Genomic DNA, 6,087 nt, shown 5'->3' with positions numbered 1-6,087 from the left:
GGGGTAATGATGCAAGAGGCATGACCTTTCTGGTTCCATATAATGGTTCATTTTCTAGATGTTTACCTACCCTGAAGTCAAAGGAAGCACAACGCTCATGTGCCTAATGATCTCTTCAATTCTTGACATTGTTCTCATAACTACTCCAACTAGTGCTTTGAAAAAGTGTTCTAGGAAGATTTTGGTTCATAACAGGGGCTGCATCATACATTACTGACCCCGCTAGAAGTGTTTCTCTGTGCCTAGTGTTCCTTGGGTGACCAGACTGTGGTTCTGGCAATGGCAGGGAACATATTTATGCCAGCACTAGTTACTGCTACCAGGGATCTGCAGGTCTGTTACAGAGAAGCCATGTAGCTTGGGCTGCCTCACATACTAAGCCCAGCACAGATGTTTTGTCCTGCCGTGTGAAGTGCTGTCATTCAGAAAAAACTACTTGGCTGATTCCATATGCGTGCCGCCATAACATACAAATTGTCACCAAGGGCGTTTCCCCAACATCTGTTCTGTTGACTAGATTCCAAATTCCATGTCTTCAGAATACCAGCTAGACGTTGTTGAAAACAGAGTCTAACTAGTTTGGCACTTACACTGGTATGATTTAATTGTCTTCAGTGCAATTACTGGGTATCCTTAAGAGGTATATATGCACTCTATAGCATTTTGTTACACACAAACCCAATGTATATATTGCATGTATATATTTTAGAATCAGGTATCATATTTAGCTTTTCTTGGGCGCTACGGTCAAGGTTGTGTTGCTAGTATGAAGCCACACAAATTTATGGAAAAAGTCCATGCAAGACAGCAACTTCTGACACATTAGAAACAACTCATATTTGTTTATCTTTTTGCCTGAGAGTGATCAAAATGAACTCCATATTGTTCTGTTGCCAATAAACATGAAAGAATGAAATAATATACAGGAAGGACATCTTGAGAAGCAGGACCTTTTCCAAAATAGAGATCTTTCATCAGGGCAGTTAGTGTTCCAGGTAGGAGGTTGAGGTGGCAGCTGAGGATACGAATTTGCATTTAAATATGCATATGCAAATTTATTTGCATAGCTGCGACTTTATAAGTAATTAATATAATTTAAACAGAAGTGCAGCATTTCTCAGACTAGTGAAAAAAACTGTAAAGAGTTGATCTGTTGGCTTAGTCTGTTTTCGTCATGTGCTAAGCTAACTTTAGATGGGCAACATCAAAGCTTGCTTTTCCTTCTTAAGGTTCTGCATCTTTAAACTGGACAGCCCTGCATACAGAGGACTCCTTCAGATGGAGAACTGGCTTCTGTAAAGTTGGACACATGGCCACCCAGCTGAGGTATTTCTAAGTAATTCCTGACTATCCAAGAGAGTGGTGCAAGAATACCCCATATTGTTTTGGAATTCCATAAACAGAAAGTGGGATGGTGTCCTGAGACTGGGAAGAAGCATAAGAACTAGTTATTTTCTGGGGGTGAAACACTAGCAATCACATTTTGTTATGCCTGGAAAGGGCAGACAGATGGTGTCCATGTCTTGTTAGGTGTCTCTGCAGTCTTACAAAAGGTCACTTCCCAGCATCCCTGTTTCTCACTGGCTGAGAAATGCTTTCTCTGTTTAAAAATACAGTCCTTCATCTACTCAGTTATTTATTTCTGCTTCCTTGCAACCAATAATTAATAGATTATTAGGCAAGAAGTAGTTTCCACTCTCAGTCTCTTTAGTTCAGTTTGAAATATTCTGGCATGCTAAGTGAATCCTAGTGATCTGGCAATGGGTCTGGGTTCTCCTTACTTCCTCTAATAAGATTGGTGAGCCAGGAAAATATGATGCATTTTCTTTCCTCCTGCTGGTCTTCAGAGATTTCTCTCTCTTCCACTACAGTCATTCAAATATTGCATTTGTGTGCATTTTTAAGAATGATCTGTACTTCTTAACTTCCTGCCTGACTAAAGGGTCCATCACCTCCTCCCCACTTTATGTGGCCAGAAGGTCATGAAGAGGTTGTTGACTAACACACTTTCTTCCATTAATCCTCTTTATTTCCATTTGAAACCATCTAAGTCCATACTGGATTTCTTTTATTTTCAGTTGACTAGCTTTATTTTGGACATATCTGTTTCCATTCCCTTCTCTGCCTTTTCTTTAATATGCAAAAACAGATGCCCCAATATTTTTATTGAAACTAGATCAGTAGCATGAAAACATTATACAAAAGGCAACTTTTTACAAAATAGCAGGTTTTCTCATTCAGGGTGTGTATGTTTAATTAAAGGGGGAAAGGCAATTTCCCAAAGTTACATAGTATACCTAAAAAAAACACAAGGCCAATATGGCGTAGTGGTAAGAATGTTGGCGAGACCATCTCTACCATTAGGCAGCTGATTTTGGGTGTCACCAAAGTTAAGCAAACGGTCAGTTATTTAATTCATTACCATTGCATTTTTACTGCCAAGGATAGGCGGAGGAGCTGGAGAGACTTGCTATTGTGCCTCAGGCAGCAAAATATCTTGGGTTAGCCCTGAATGTTGGTTGAAATTCCCACTCAACCATGAATCTTACACAGTGTTCCAAGCCCAGTTACTACCTTTCAGCAAATACCACATCCCAGAGAGAGAGAGGGAGGGGGGGGGGAAGAATAAAATGGGATAACCACGTGAATGCCATGGTGAGCTCATTGGATGGAGGGTGAGATAATAATATGATTATCCTTGAAAATACACTGCAATATGTTACAGTGTTTGTGTCCCATTAAACAAATGCTTCTGTTCAATGTTCCAGCCAGCCTGAAACAGGAATCCTGTATTCAAACCTCTCAGGGTGGAGGAGACAAGAAGAAGGTGAGAAAGAAGATTTCCTCCGTCCCTCCCTCCCCTGGTACCTTCCTCTACTGCAACAGAGGCCTTGGGCATGAGATTGACTGCCGGGCTGCCAAAATCTTAGCAATTTATTACTATGGAAGGTAGGTGGTGGTGGTTCTACATAAATGGAAAGGGGAAAGGGATGCTTTTTCCTTTCCTTCCTCCTGAATGGTGCAGGGAAAGGAGTTTGTTAACCTCACAACATGAATTCATCCTCCCACCCCTAATGAGCCCCATCTAGGATGCTTATTATGGGCTGCTAGTGGCTTTAGTACGCCAATTTGCTCTCTTGGCCTGCCTTTCATTCTTGCCTCCTTTCTCTTGCTCAACGGATACCCTAACACATAACCACCCCCCCAACATTCCTGGGACCAAAGTCAGGATGCTCCTATTTTGGTCCTGAGCTCTTGCACTTGCGTAAGAGCACAAGACCCAAAGACGCTTTTTTCTTGGTCTCGCAAGACCAAAAACCAAGCAGCTTTTGTTCTGGTGTGACCCAGATGACTCATGCCAGAGTGAGCATCTTTTGGGCTGGCGTCTCGTGCCAGAACACAGAAGCAAAACAGAACATTCTAGGATCCAATCAGAAGCCAGGATTGCCATCTGTGATTCCAGGATGCCCTGCTTAAAACGGAACAGTTGAGGAGTATGCTAACATTCTCTGTTTCAACTGCTGTCGACCATAGACATATGCTAATCTCACAGAATCGGCCCAACTTCTGGTTCCCTTAAATTGCTTTTTTTTCCCCTTTCCAGGACAGAAATTAAAACCATCCATGTGAAATAATATCAGAATCTGGGGTTTTAAAACAGCTGTGATTGGACAGCAGCAGTCCCACAAACAAAGCAAGAAGCAAGAACAGGAGTTGTTGTTTTTGTCAATGGTCAGGGTGAAGCAGGACATTCTATCTCCAGACAATGGTGTGAGTTACTTTAACATTTCCTGAACATGTTAGAGACTCAACAGTCATGAACGTTCTGTAAAACCTTGAAGCTCATAGATACTTAAAAAAAAATCAAATCTATAGTTTTATTATAGATACATGTAAATATGAACATTTAATGCTATGGAGGGGAGGGGAATTGGACCAAATGCACAATGAAATCAAACAAAACAACAAACAAACAAACAAAGATACCCCATCATCCCCGATCATTGGTCATGTGTGGAATGATGGGAGTTGTAGTCCTACAATATCTGGAAAGTGCCTCATTGACTACCCCTGACCAAGGGCATAGGGGTATAGCTGAAAAGGGGCGGGGGTAGGTTGTGGGAAACTCTCAAATCAGCAAGATATAATGTGCCAGCATTTCAATAAAGCATGAATCGCTCAACAACACCTTATGTCTCCCAGGCTTTTCAACTTATGAAGCTGATTATATAAATTTGACTTGCTCTAGAGCTGGGCTGAAGGAGGCGTCCTTTCCCATGTACACATGTGTGTGACTATTTGTGCCATATGAAAGCGAGGGGATTGTTGGTGACATGTGGAGGAGTAAATTCTAATAATTTTGGTGGAGGGGGCTTACCATTAAGGATGAAGTGGCTGAAGGCTCCCCCCTCAAAACAAAGCTCTTGTAATAAACACACAAACAAACAAACAAACAAACAAAACTTGGTCAATACGGGAACAATACTCCATCATGAAGTATTTCTGGCATCAGTAGGTAACAGTCGTGAGTCAATCTGCCTGTAAAGAGTTGTGGTATAGCTGGACTTTTCTTTGCCATTCCCAATATATGTAAATGTCACTCTTTATTTATAGTGAGTTTTTTTTTAAAAAAGCACCAACGCAGTTACAGAAATGTAGTTATTCAAATCCATGCTTTTATTTTTTTTAAAAAAAAGTTCTTAAGGGTTTGGACTGAAAACATGAAACCAAGACAATGAAAAATGTTCTTGGCCATGAAGTTTATGAGGATATTGACATTGGACGAGGGAGACACCTGGACAGAGATGTATTGTACCACATGGTTTACTCACTGAAGTTATGAGGTGTTAGGGACTATGTGGAGCACATCGATGACACTGTACTCTGGGCTTCCTCTTCGGACCTTGTGATCTAATTTCTTTGCTTTTCACTACCTTCCAACACGGTTGTCTCTGGCAGGCTACAAATATATAGCTACTGCAGGGGCCCTGAGCTGGGATTTGGGACAGTCTTGTGTGATGGAAAATAGGAAGGAGAGAGCACTGTTCTGAGTATGTTTGAGTCGCACGAGAGGTGGAAGAGAAATTTGGTTTATTTAGGGTTTTAAAGTGATCCTGCCTAATTCACAGTTGCTGAAACAAGTTGTGAAGCAAAGCACTTCACTGAATTTTGCAATGCATAAAAGCACAAATATTAGTAAAAGTAACATAAAAATGTGTTGGGTTAAGGGAAATTGTTTGCGGAAATGTGACTACCAGGCAAATTGCAAACTAATTATATTTCAGAAGAAATTTGCACTAAATTCATGATGAATTTTCATTCAGACTCTATATACAAGCAACAAGGAATTGAGGAAAAACTGGAATTGACAGTTTTGTCCCAGCCTAATTGATGTCTCAACTGAGAGTCAAAGCCACTCACACAATGATGTCATGTCAGATAGCAGCAATGATAACCAGTTTCGGCCATTTCACCATGTTTCTCATTATTAGGGATTTTCTTAAAATTACCATTGCAGAAGTCATGAGAATCTCACCTTTATTTGGCTCTCTCTTCTGTAAACAAACAAACAAACAAACCCTTGCTTCTTACCCTTGCAGGAATGTTGTGTATGTGTGAAGGGCGAGCTCCTTTTTAAAATGCAACGACAATACTCTGCAAATTCTTATGTAAAAAGGCATATCACATACTGGAATATTATTTTTTTCCAGTTCATAAATCAAGGCTATGCTTTTATGTGGCTGGACTTAAAACCTTCTTCATATTTTTGCCTCTAAACAGGCCAGTTTATTTTAATTTTGTGATATACTTGAATTTAGACCCTGTTGTCATTGGGGAAGGTTTATGAACAATGCAGGTACTTTTGTAAACCAAGAAAATCTTTAATAAAAAATATTTTTTAAAAAAGAACTAAACTTAAAATGGCCCTCTTGACTCCATATAAGACAACATCTCTCCCCACCTCTGCCTCTGTGATATGAAGTTTATGTTCCAGAGGATGTGGGTTTGGATAGTTTGCAACAGCTAACCATCTTGACCTTTTATGTTTTTGTATGGCACTTGAAGCCACAAAGCCATTTCACTTGT

At 40.3% G+C, this 6,087-nt stretch overlaps 1 long non-coding RNA gene across 1 annotated transcript; it reads left to right on the top strand.

Moving 5' to 3' along the window:
* The first annotated feature begins 546 nt into the window (after positions 1-546).
* On the top strand, positions 547-4,106 carry LOC310828608. Its single transcript, XR_014557033.1, has 3 exons — positions 547-594; positions 1,230-1,326; positions 3,605-4,106. It is a non-coding gene; the product is annotated as an uncharacterized lncRNA (long non-coding RNA).
* The last annotated feature ends 1,981 nt before the right edge of the window (positions 4,107-6,087 follow it).

The sequence above is a fragment of the Podarcis gaigeae genome, assembly GCF_964106915.1.
Source record: "Podarcis gaigeae genome assembly, chromosome: 12".
Lineage (NCBI taxonomy): Eukaryota > Metazoa > Chordata > Lepidosauria > Squamata > Lacertidae > Podarcis > Podarcis gaigeae.
This window is presented reverse-complemented; position numbering and strand designations above follow the sequence as displayed.